The sequence below is a fragment of the Hyperoodon ampullatus genome, assembly GCF_949752795.1.
Source record: "Hyperoodon ampullatus genome assembly, chromosome: 7".
NCBI lineage: Eukaryota > Metazoa > Chordata > Mammalia > Artiodactyla > Ziphiidae > Hyperoodon > Hyperoodon ampullatus.
In genome coordinates, this window is record NC_136920.1 from 25,621,565 (window position 1) to 25,634,521 (window position 12,957).

Genomic DNA, 12,957 nt, shown 5'->3' on the forward strand with positions numbered 1-12,957 from the left:
GGGGGAGGGGTGTGGAGAGCTAGCAGGTTAATCGATACACTCCCGAGGTAAGTGCAAAGAGTCTTAAGTGCTTAAAAAATAAAAATAAAAAATGGCGGTATTGGCACCAGACCTCCTTCTCCCTGAGAGAAATCATGGGACTATCCCTACTGCTCTTTCTTTAATTTGATCCAAATAAGCTGAGGAAGCTAAAACCAAGAATCCAGGGGAAAAAAGTCTTCAGGACTTCCAATAATTTCATTTACGCATCCCACCGGACCCGGTTACAGAAGAGCAAACACTCAAGCTTCTGACAACACCTGCTGGGTTTTAACTCCTCAAAAAATGCATTCTCACGTGTCGCTGTAGGATAAACAGGAAGTTACAACAAGATGTCACAAGGTGCAGAAGGTAGACACAATAAGACTGAGTCACAAGAAGAAACACCCATGATCTAAATTTCTGCACCAGAAAGAGCCCTGGAAAGTTGAACACTCATGCTGAGCAAGGAAGATACCTTCCTTTTCCCAGGACAGAAAATGTATCTGTGGTGGACACTGCATTTTGAGATCCAAGCGAATGGCAGGCTCTCAGAAGGCCATCCCATCCACAGAACCCAGGCGTTCACCCAGATGTGGGTGGGTCTGACAGAGACAGGGAAGCCTTCATCGGTCACTGGGCCAAGAGCAGGTGGGTCATGGCTGGTCTTCGAGGCCAGAGGCGTCGCTCAGACGGGACACAGAAATCAAGTGGGCAGCCCCAGAGGGAGGCCCTGAAACAGGAAGAGGTAGGGAGGCTGCTTCTGGCTGCCGGAAAGAGAAGCACCTCCCAACAAAGTCTTCATGGCCACTGGGAAGTCTCAAAACCATAAGTGAAGAAGCCAAGCTTCATCAGAAAGTGGAAAAGCAGGGCTTCCCTGGTGGCGCAGTGCTTGAGAATCCGCCTGCCGATGCAGGGGACGTGGGTTCGTGCCCCGGTCAGGGAAGATCCCACATGCTGCTGAGCAGCTGGGCCCGTGAGCCATGGCCGCTGAGCCTGCACGTCCGGAGCCTGTGCTCCGCAACGGGAGAGGCCACAACAGTGAGAGGCCCGCATACCGCAAAAAAAAAAAAAGTGGAAAAACAAGTCATAATGGGCTACTACTAACAAAGTTTCTTAAGCATTATCTTGGGCACTTACAATGTTAAGGGGTCAACACGGTTCTGAGACTAAAATGCAGGCTATGGAATTGGTGTCCCGAGGAAGCCATGCTGGGAGGACGCTGTGTTCATGTAGACGCTTCAGGTAAAATGGAAAGAGAGACAGAGGTCGTCAGTACAGGTAAGCCTTCAGGGTCAAGAGCTATGGAAACCCACTGGGAGCAAGGTAGAGAAGTAACAATCGTGAACTGGGGCTGGATGTGATTAGACAGGTGGTACCCTGGGAGCGTCGTGATGCTACACAACTGAGGAATCCAAGAGATCTCCTCCTCTACCTATCAGGGAGGGCAGAAAGGCTGCAGACTGCAGTGACAAGAACGGTACATCACCCTTATGTTACAGCCGGAACTGCAGCAAGCCCCGGCCAAGGCCAGAATTCTGCAGAGCATTACAGGAAGACAAAGCTTGAGGTAGAAATCAGCTGATAAAGGACTGAACTTGTTGCAACTGCCAAGACAAAGGCATAGCAAAAAGGACCCAGAAGCTAGCAGCAGCCATACCAGGGGTAGCAAGATGGTGATGGATAAGAATAAAGAAGCAGGATACGAAGAGGTGTTTCCACCACACTGATTAAGAGTGGTCCTCAGTCCTTTACTGAAGCGGAACCAGACACAGGTGTGGCAATCTGCTTTATATATGTTAAATGTAATAGACTATAACCAGGTATTGTAAGAGAATTCCATGTTCAAAACCCTCTCTACTAGGTATTGTTGTACAGAATTATCAGAACAGAATAGACCCTAGCTGATCATTTAAGTCAACATTCTATTGTCCTGGGTGGGTAAATTAGTAAGCTACCCTGTTCCTTACAAAATCCTGTCTTATTTCTGTCTGCACATGTTACGAGTTAGACAAGGTCAATACATACATGTACAGCACTTCCGCTGCAGTGAAATATGGAATCAACGTAAATGTGCACCAATAAAGTGCTCATAAAAACCTGGTTCATTCATACAGTGAAGTTCTAAGTAGCCATAAAAAAACAAAAGGGAATAAGGAAGTGCTCTTAAGTAATGATATGAAAATATCTACATTACGTTAAGTCAGAAAGAAGCAAGATGAAGAACAGTGTGTATAATGTGCTACCTTGTGAGAAGGGAAGAGAAAATATATGTATTTTTTATTTACACGAGAGCAACAAATTCACTTGTCAAATCTGTTCTAACTTGCTGTTCTGTCATAGCTATGATTTGGTTTCCAAGAGGCCCTTTGAACTGAAATATACAGTACCTTGATTTTTTTTTTCGGTATCTTAATTTTTAAACACACAAAACACACATGCATTTTCAAAATTATATATAAATGCACTGGGTTGTGTCTCCTCCTCTCCATGTTCCCAAGTAGGAGGCTGGAGAAGGTTGAAGCTGTTACTGGAAATTAAGTAGGGCAGCAAAACACTTTAGCAAACTTTATCCCCTGAAGTTGGGAAACGCTGTGCTAGAGACACCAAACCACCTCGTTAGACCCCAGTCTGTGGACCTCGTATAAAGTGTCAAGTATCCCCAGCTGATTTTCCACAAATATTCCTCATATATGCGTAAAGAACCTCTGGAAGAATAACCAATAAACTACTGTGATAAAAGTTATCTTTGGCAGGGGAGTAGGATCTGGGTTTCTGGAGTACAAGGGAGGGAGATTCTTCAATGTATATCTTGTTGTATATGTAAATTTTTAGTACACTGTGAACACATCCTACTCAAAAACATTAAAAAAATTTTTTTGAATTAACAATAACCACCATCAGGGTTACCAACAGATGGCTTGAGGCCAAGAAGGAATTGTGGGAGTGCATTCCCACATCAAGGGCACAATATCAGGAAGCAGACTGTCCTAGGGGAACAGAGAATCCCACAAGTCCTGAGAATCTGCCAATGCAAACCCACCCCAGGCTGGTAACCCGAGAACTTAATGCAGAGAGAGGGGGGTGAGGAGAGGACCGAGCTGGCTCAGCCAAGCTGAGGACAGTCTGCCGCTGAGTCACAGTGCGGGATCCACCATCTATGTCTATATTCTGTGTTTACTCTGCTTGCACTTGGTTTACAAGGAAAGGGTACTTCTCAAAAACTCTACCCTGGTCTTAGCTGAACTGAGAGAAAGGGATCTTCTGTCCCTCTACCTTGAGGTACCATCTCCAGGGGGCACTCATCAGTAGCTTCCCTCCAAAACAGGAACAGGTGACTGATAGAACATCGGGACCCCATGAGTTAATTCATCGAATCACAAACGTCTACTGAAAACCTGCTCTGTGTCAGATGTGGTGTGAGGTGCTAGGAGAGAAGGATGCAAGAGCTCAGACAATGACTCCTGCCCATCGGGACCCCTCTCTCAGGAGGCAGGGGTACCATCTCGTCCAAAGAATGGAAAGTGTCAAGGCATTAGGGATGCACAGATCTAAATTCACAGAGGGACCACTCACCCTATATCCTTCCTCACTACATTTGCCAGTTTAGCTTGTAAAGCACGAGAAAGAAGAGAAAAGCAGAAGAAAGACAACAGAATCGAAGAGCCTGTGCCTTGTGGTTCCCTAGATACGGAAGAGATGGAAATCCTGATTCCCAAAACCTAGGACAGATGTTCCTCCTGGGCACAGAGGCACAGAACCCGGCAGCCTTCCTTCCACTTTTTCCATCCTTTCCTAGGGTCTCTTCCCAGGAAACAGGAAAGTAATTACATATTGGAGCAAATAATAATAATAAACAAAAACAAATTGCTCCTAGGATGGAGCCTAGCTTTTTTTTCCCAATTAAAGTTTACTGAGTACTTACTAAGTGCCAGGCACCATTGTCAACAATGTATATGTATTTCCTCATTTAAGCGTAAAACAAAACCGCTTTTTATACACAAGAAAATGGAACCGCAGAGGTTACTGAGGAGGGCATGCAGCAAGCTCAGGATGGAGAGGAGAGACGTCTCACTGAATGTGAGGGTCTGGAGGCAGCTGCCTGGGTCTGAAGCCTGTGGTCAGCAGTAACTTTGCACGTTAACTGTACAGTTTAGTCCCTTGTACCTGTTCCTCAACTGGAATTTGGGGATAGTAAGGGTAGCCACTCCACAGGATTATTGCAAGGGCTAAACGAATTAATCCTTGAACGGTGAGTTCCTAGAACAGTGCCTGGCATACAGCAAGGCTCGGCAAGTGTCACCACCACCATCATCACCACCATCATGACCATGATCACCACCACCACCATCACCACTATCACCACCACCATCATCACCACCACCATCACCACTACCACCACCACCACCATCACCATCACCACCACCACCACCATCACCACCACCACCACCACCACCACCACCACCACCACCACCACCACCATCACCACCACCACCACCATCACCACCACCACCACCACCACCACCACCATCACCATCACCACCACCACCATCACCATCAACACCACCACCACCATCACCATCATCACCATCATCACCACCACCACCATCACCACCACCATGATCACCACCATCACCATCACCACCAGCACCATCATCATCACCGTCACCACCATCAGCCATTGAGCTAGAAAGAGAAGGAAGTGGGGACCTGAGAGTAATGGGAAGTGAATGCTTATGTGGGACTCAAAAGGGAAATGGGGCATGAAGTTCAGTCAGAAGCCAAAAGGACAGTAATAAGGAGAAATGAGGAACCACTCACACACTGATCTGTACTATCTCACCCCCTTTTCCTCCAGGCTGACTGGGTGAGACACCACCCCAGATGACAGGATTTCCTGTTATTACACAGACCATCATCTCACCCCGCACCATCTTGTCAGCTCAACTTCCCACTTCTGTGGGCTTGAAGGTAAACGAGGCACAGCCCAAGCTGGATTCTAGCTGGTCACGAGGTACAGGGAGGACCAGGTGGCAGGCAGGGCATATGGAGTGGCAGAAATGGTGTAGAGAATTACCTTAGATGCGAGCCATGATCTGTCTTGTGCACAGGGAAAGCCCCAAGGCAGCAAAATCCCAAAGGATAATGCAACAGCTTGGAGACAGGTGCCACAGGGCTAAAGTTTAGCCAGCACAAGTGGGGAAACCATAACAGTTGTGAAGTATTTCTGTGCCATTTGGCAATCAGGGGCTGCCGCAAGTACCCAGGCCTTTTGGGGGGATCTAGCCAGACGTCCTCATAGTCTAGGAACAGCAGGGGGCCTCAGGGTCCTGTGCCTGACGCTAGAGCTCATCAGCCAGTGCCTGTCCAACATGATCATTAAATCCTCCTGAGATCACCCACCTCGCTTCTGCAATAGGACACGTTTCAAGGAGGTGGTGTCTTTTAAGCAGTAACACAGGGAAACATCCCTTTCCTCTGCTGGCCCATTCTATGGGGACCCATCAAAGGTTGTGTGCATAACTCAGATAAAATTCTAGGATTCTCACACCTCTCTGTTTTCTGCACCCCAGTGGGTGGCAGTGGGGACAGTGAAAAAGATGGAGAAAACCAACAAAAAGCATTTCCAGAGCTCCTAATTATGTCACATGTACTGTGCTAAGCAGATGGCACAAAGCATCTTGAATTCTCCAATAGCCTCTAAGGTAGGAATTTATTTTGCAGATGAGGCGACTGTTGCTCAGAGCCTTCCCTGAGGCCATACACTGGCAGATCCCAACTCAAACAGAGGCCCACCTGAACATCAGGCAGTGGTACCCCCATCCCCACAGGGGCAGGCAGGTAAGGTGAGTGAGGGAAGCAGACGGGCACAGACAGCGGGGCTGCAGCAAACTCCACTGAAGCCAGCAGCCAGGCCTTGCTCCCACTGACCAGTTCCAGATGCAGCGTTGCCCGATGTAGACTTTCCAGAGAGGCCTGGATCTTTAGGTGGGATGTCCAGATTTCCAAACACTGTGCAGGCCGACCACTTCATGGGCCAACTCCAGAGGTCTCTGATTCGCTACTTCCCTTCAACGATTCTTCCTGTCCCCAGAGATGAGTCTGTTTCTCAACTAGAGCAGACACAAGGTATCAACACACGGCCAGGCAGAGCGACCTGGGCCAAAAAGAGAAGATCTCGCCTGCAGGCCTCCCAAACGCGGGTCCTCAGAAGACAATGCCCCACTCATTTGATGATCTGTTCATGAATCTACATCCAGGGGCATCAGGCCTAAATCCGGACAATGCCAGGCATGTGCCTCTTGCCGCCCACTTACTGGGTGTTGAGGAACGTGGGAGGCTCAAGTTCAAGTCCCAGGTCAGCTACTAACTAGCTCTGCGACTCTGGGCAAGTTATTCCAGTCCTGTGTGCCTCTATTTCCTCATCTGTAAGACAGGGATACAGTGGCACCCGGCCCACAGGGGTGTGGTGAGTTTTACAAGAGTTAACACACAGAGCCTGGCACGCACTAAATAAATGTTCTGCTGACGTCTACTGTTATCATTACCGCACAGAATCTTGACTCAGACTGGTCCCTTCTGCCAGCCTGTGGGCTCCATCCGGCCTCTCCTCTCCTCCCCTCCCAGCTCTGCCCACAGCTGTGGGTCCCAGTACAGTCAACAGACTCCCTCACAGAGCTGGAAGCATCTGAGGTGGAGCTCCCTTCCGGGCCTCAGACAGCCAACTGACTCAGAACCAGGACGTTTCAGCTCCGACCTGTCAAGAGACCGAGCTCAATTCTTGGAAGCTCCTCTTTCCTTGAAAATCTCTGGGGTTTCCTTCATGACACTTCCCTCCCAACAAGAACAGAAGCAGGGTGGTTGGAGAGAGAAGGAAAATGTGAGTTTCCTGCCTCAGGCCAGCTGCAGATAACTCATCTCTGGTTTCCGGAAACTTCATCTCTGAGCATTTATTTCTGCTGAGAAAAAAAAAAAAAATCCCCCCCCCAGAAAGAAGGAGGGGTGAAAGGGTATGGAGAGGCAAGATCTTTATATCCTCACTTGCCCTTTCTACCTGATTCCCACCTGTTCATCCTGCAGATGTCAAAGGGGGCATGGCTTTCTCCCAAATTTAATCATGTGCCCAGCCCCTCACATTCCCCAGCCACCACCCCACTTAGAACATCATATGATAACTGCCTGTTCAGTTCCCCACTCTCACTCTGCCGTAAGTCCCCCAAGGGCAAGAACAACCCACCTCAATGGCTGCCCCAGAACCTGGCCCAGTACCTGGCAGAGTCCACAAACATTCACTGATTAAATGAGGAAAAGCATCAATGACCCCTCCCTCTACACGTACCCTCCCACTCCCACCAGCCAACCAAAAAGTGAAAGCACTTTTAAGAAACTACTTGCATAGGTTCTTATAAGAACCAGTACAAATAAATCATGGCTTTCTCACGCTTTCCGAACCTTCTATCATCAGTGGAATAGTTGCCGAAAGGCATGTTTAGCAAGAGGATGCTTCTGTGTCAGAGTTTGGCCGCTCTTGTTCCTGGGAAAGCTCATGAAACCCAAACCTCTAACAGAGACTTGTGCCCACTGCCAAAATGCAGCCACATTAGAATTGAGGCTGGAGAGGGGCGTTCAAAACCACGTCGATGCCCCATAGAGAATTTAAACCAAGAAGACACTCAGGTCCAGCCCACACCAGTGCAGACGGACACTGGGGGCAGGCAGAATTATAGATTGTGATGACGAGGGATTTCACTAGAATATGTCTATTCTGAGGGGTCATTTTCAATAGAAAAGATTCTGATTTATGGTCTTCATATTGACAGACCATAAGCCCTGACTTTAATTTGGGGAAAATTGGCCACTTGATTGAGGTGTGACATTTCTGATGAATTTGTTCTTAAAAGGTCTCTGCACCTAAATAGACATTTCTCCAAAGAAGACATACAGATGGCCAAGAAGCACATGAAAAGCTGCTCAACATCACTAATTATTAGAGAAATGCAAATCAAAACTACAATGAGGTATCACCTCACACCAGTTAGAATGGGCATCATCAGAAAATCTACAAATAACATATGCTGGAGGGGGTGTGGAGAAAAGGGAACCCTCTTGCACTGTTGGTGGAAATGTAAATTGATACAGCCATTATGGAAAACAGTATGGCGGTTCCTTAAAAAACTAAAAATAGAATTACCATATGATCCAGCAATCCCACTACTGGGCATATACCCAGAGAAAACCATAATTCAAAAAGACACATGCACCCCAATGTTCACTGCAGCACTATTTACAATAGCCAGGTCATGGAAGCAACCTAAATGCCCAACGACCGACAAATGGATAAACAAGATGTGGTACATGTATACAATGGAATATTACTCAGCCATAAAAAGGAACGAAATTGTGTCATTTGTTGAGATGTGGATGGATCTAGAGACTGTCATACAGAGTGAAGTAAGTCAGAAAGAGAAAAACAAATATTGTGTATTAACGCATATACGTGGAACCTAGAAAAATGGTAGAGATGAACCAGTTTGCAGGGCAGAAATTGAGACACAGATGTAGAGAACAAACGTATGGACACCAAGCAGGGAAAGCGGCAGGGGGTGGTGGTGGTGGTGTGATGAACTGGACAATTGGGATTGACATGTATACACTGATGTGGATAAAATGGATGACTAATGAGAATCTGCTGTATAAAAAAATAAATAAAATTCAAAAAAACCCACAAAAAACTAATGAGAAAATAAATGCTAATGAGAAATGGGGTTAAGATCATGTGGAGTTAGATGACAAAAATCCTATATCCTGGCTTCTGCATCAGGAGGTAAACTGGCTCACTGTGAGCAAAAGTTGTTTTTAAATTAATATTTAAGAAAAAGCATGAAATTTCAGACTGCTAATTTTACCATAATTACCATGCATGTTATCATAAATGTCCTTATTTTTTTAACCTGTTTAATTTATCCTTTTTGTAAAAAATCTTTGAGTAAATTTGGTGATCCAGAAATATGTGCAATTAACAGCAAAGGCAATAGTGAAGGACTCTTAGCTCCATCCATAGGGTGTGGACAATGTATCAATAGCATATTCTGTTATGTTCTTTCAACAGCTATATAAATATACCAGTGAGATTAGACCACCACTTCCAGGGTTATGTTCAGAAGCATATCTGTTCTTGGCAATAATAACGGGTAGCGTGAGAACCACATTTCCATTGTTAGCTTGAGGAACACTATATAAGGAGTCTTCTTGTTTTCTAAAACACATAATATACACAAGCATATTGTATCCTTTAAGTTGCTAATTAATGTGGACACAAGTGCATGGAAAGGCATTATCTCTGTACCTCCAATAATTTTCATTTCAATAAAAATGCAAACTATGGCTGGACACTTTCCAGTCTTTTTTTCAAAAAAAAAAAAAAGGTCTCCGCACCCTTCTCTTGATCTAGTAATGTGTTTTAGAAGTTGAACATCCTTAGTTCAGAGTTCCTCCTCAGAGATACCCCAAAGTCTATCTGCTTAAGTTTAAACGGAAGTTCATTTTTAAGACATGGAGACACGTCTTAGAAGAAAAGATCAATTGTTTGTAACGACTGCATTTCAGAACCCAGTTATAGAAAACTTACCTCCCTGGTCATCCATTGCATTGGCTAATATTTACATGAATTCACGTTTCCCAGGGAACACACTAACTCTACAGTTAGAAAGATGGCCAGGGCTGGCTGGGGTGACCCGGGAAAGCTGATTTAGGCTTTGACATTGGACTTGGATAATCCATCAAAGTTTATTACTGTTTGGCTGGAGTAGAATGAAGAACTGAGAGAGTCATTTCCTCTTGTTCTTTCCTCTGCAGAAAGGAGAAACAGCTGGCTCTCCTTGTAAGAACTTAGCCTCACCCACACTTCCAGGCCAGCACATTCTTGGAAGGGCCTGTCCTAGACCTCTCTAGTTCAAAGTCAGCTCACCTCATCCAAACAGCTAGAGAACTTTGTATACAGTACTGTTTATGGGGCAATTCATCACACTGCCCTGTGTTCTCACGCATGGTACTCAGCCAGCATTTATCACTTTATTATTGCTCAATTTTCATAATAGGAATAATAATGGCTGACATCTATTTGGCACCAGACCTTGTAATAATGACATTTTTAGCATTATCTCAGACCTCCCAACCACTATGATGTTCGTGTTATTATTATCCCTGTTTCATAAAAGAAAAAACAGAGATTGATAAATGAAGTAAGTTGCCCATGTCACACAGCTGGTCTAATCTTGACCCCTAGTCTCTCTGAATCCAAAAGCTACTCTCCTAACAAGTTAAACAATTCTCTTGAATCTGGCAGGGATCTTCTTGCACATAGAACTGTCATAATTGATTGAAAAATGGGCTTGAGATTAACAGCCTTCTCTCCTTTGGCATCTTCTTCCCTCATCCTTACCGCCTCTGCTCCTCACCCCACCTGGTCGGGCCTCAATGCTGGCGAGTTTGCCGCTGTGTTCTGCAAACAGGTCTTTTCACAGAAAAAAGAGAGTGAAGAAAACCCAAAACCTGTCTATTTAAATGTAACCAGAGAGTAGTATGTCTGTTTTGGCGTTTTAGTTACTGAAATAAAGGCAGCTGTGTTTATTCCCATGTTGGCTCTTGCAGACGTGGGTTCACTTTATTTAACTTGGGATGACCAGGTCATACATATGCCTGGGATGTGTTTCATGTTCTCAGTTATACTCTGAGTGTCTGCACTGGGAAAGCCCATCTCCGTTCTAACCACCATCCTAAAGAAGGACAGAGGGGAGACGGTCCAGGACATGGTCATCGAAGCTCTGGTTTTTGACAGCTTTGAGTTATTCTGGGCTCAGTTCACATCCAGGCAATTAGTTTCAAACCCCAACCATATGTGTTTCTCACTAGCCTGAAAATTGATCAAAACAGAGAGAGGAACATCTAACAGCCCCCGCTAAACCCAATACTGGAAAGGAGTGTTGGAGGAGTGCTGTGATCCTTGGAGGGGTGTTAAGAATCACAGCACATAGTAGAGATGGAGTCCCGGAGGCCTTGGGAAAGGAACAGTGGCAGAAAGAAAGATCAAGACCATTGGCTTAACACTTCTTCCAGCCTGGAAACTCTCTCTCTGACACTACGATATAGTGCAAAGAGCACAGATTCCACTGGGGACTGAATTGTGTCCCCTCACCCCCCAAATTCATAGGTTGAAGCCCTACACCCACAATGTGACACTATTTGGAGATGGGGCCTTTGGGAAGTAATTAGGTTCTGATGAGGCCATGAAGGTAGGACCCTCAACACTCATGTTGGGATTAGCATCCTTATAAGAAGGGACACCAGAGGGCTTGCTCTCTCCCCATCGTGTACACAAAGAGGCCGTGCGAGGACACAGCAAGATGGCGGCCAGGAAGAGAGCTCTCACCAGGAACCCAATCTGCCAGCACCTTGACCTTGGACTTCCCAGTTTCCAGAACAGTGAGAAATAAACATCTATCATTTAAGCCTCCCAGTCTATGGTTACAAAAACCATTCGGCAGCCTGAGCAAACTAATATAGGTGCCTACGTCAGACAGGGGTTCACATCCTGACTCTATCGTTCATAGCTGCGTGACCTTGGACAAGCTATTTTGTTTCTCTTGCCCATCATTTTGTGGATAAACTATGCACTGAAAACAATGATTGTCTCTCTGGGCTGTGCGGAGGGCGGAATATGATGTATGTGAAAGGTGCCTGGCACTTTTCCTGGCAACTCCATCCACGTCAGTTCCCTTCTCCCCCACTTGGGTGTCCTTAGTGTTAGAATCTGGGACACAACACCCCATCAGCAGTGCCGCCCCATGTACGCTATGGCCGATCTCATAAATGGGCAGCCTGTTGGTCAAATTCAGCCCACAGATGTGTTTTGTTTGGCCTGTACCAATGTTTGGGGACATTTGGATTACTTATCAACATTTAAAGGACAGAAAATTTCACATAAAAATCTCAATTTCTGGTTCTTCTTGAGAAATAAGATGGTATGTCACTGGACCTGCACTGTTCTGGGCAGTGGGGGATCCCCTTGGACAGAGGGTGAGCTCTCACCTCCACTCTCCAGGCCGGCTTCACCCACTTAGACCTGCTGGGTACCTGTGGCCTTCTGAGTGAGCAGACCGGGGTTAACAGGGCTGTTGAAATCTAGCGTGGCCCGTATTTTTCCTAGCTGCCCACAAAGGTTTTAAGTACAATTTCAGGATCAGTCCCCTGATGTGAGGAACAATTAGCATGTTCCTGAGTCACCGTTTTATTTATTTATACGTCTATTGTGAGCTAAGGAACTTCACGGAAAAGATCGAGATCTTAGTTCTTGGAGTAAAATTCAGCTTTTGCAAGCTGGGGGGTTGGCTGACCCAGCTTTGCCCTTGTCACTCAACATCTCATGGCCTCAGTTTCCTCCTCTGTAAAAGGAGGGCTTGGGTGAAATGATCTCTCTTGTCTCTTTCCATATTTGTGTAATTATTAGGTGAAATTCAAGTGCCTGGCTAGATATTTAACACAACTCTGTTTGCTTCCAAGTTCTAAATGTTTTAATGAAAGCAGAGCTCTTAAAACACCTCACTGACCCTTAACACAGGTCTTAACTAAATGTAAACAAGACCTGAATAATGGCCTTTTTTAATGTTCTGCCCATTTCAGGGTTAAGGTCTTCACCCTTGATGTTCTGCACTTGACACACCCAAGAGGAATGAACACCAGGGCATTAAAAGACCTGATGTTCAACCTCCTGTCCGGGGAGACCTCGGGGCTCTGGGTCCCTGCTTGCCTCTCTACCCTCATTTCACCAAAACACAAACCCAACCGCACCACCACCCAACCTCCAGTACTCTGCACACGTGGTCCTTCTTTCAGTTCCTTGCTCATTGCTACCACTGGACCTTTGCAAGTGCAGTTGCCCCC

The 12,957-nt window shown here is 46.0% G+C and overlaps 1 protein-coding gene across 1 annotated transcript in view; it reads right to left on the reverse strand.

Moving 5' to 3' along the window:
• Positions 1–12,957, reverse strand: part of PRR5L (proline rich 5 like) — a gene marked incomplete at both ends in the record, with an annotated part of 51,600 nt that overhangs the window by 35,511 nt on the left and 3,132 nt on the right. The window lies entirely within an intron of this gene.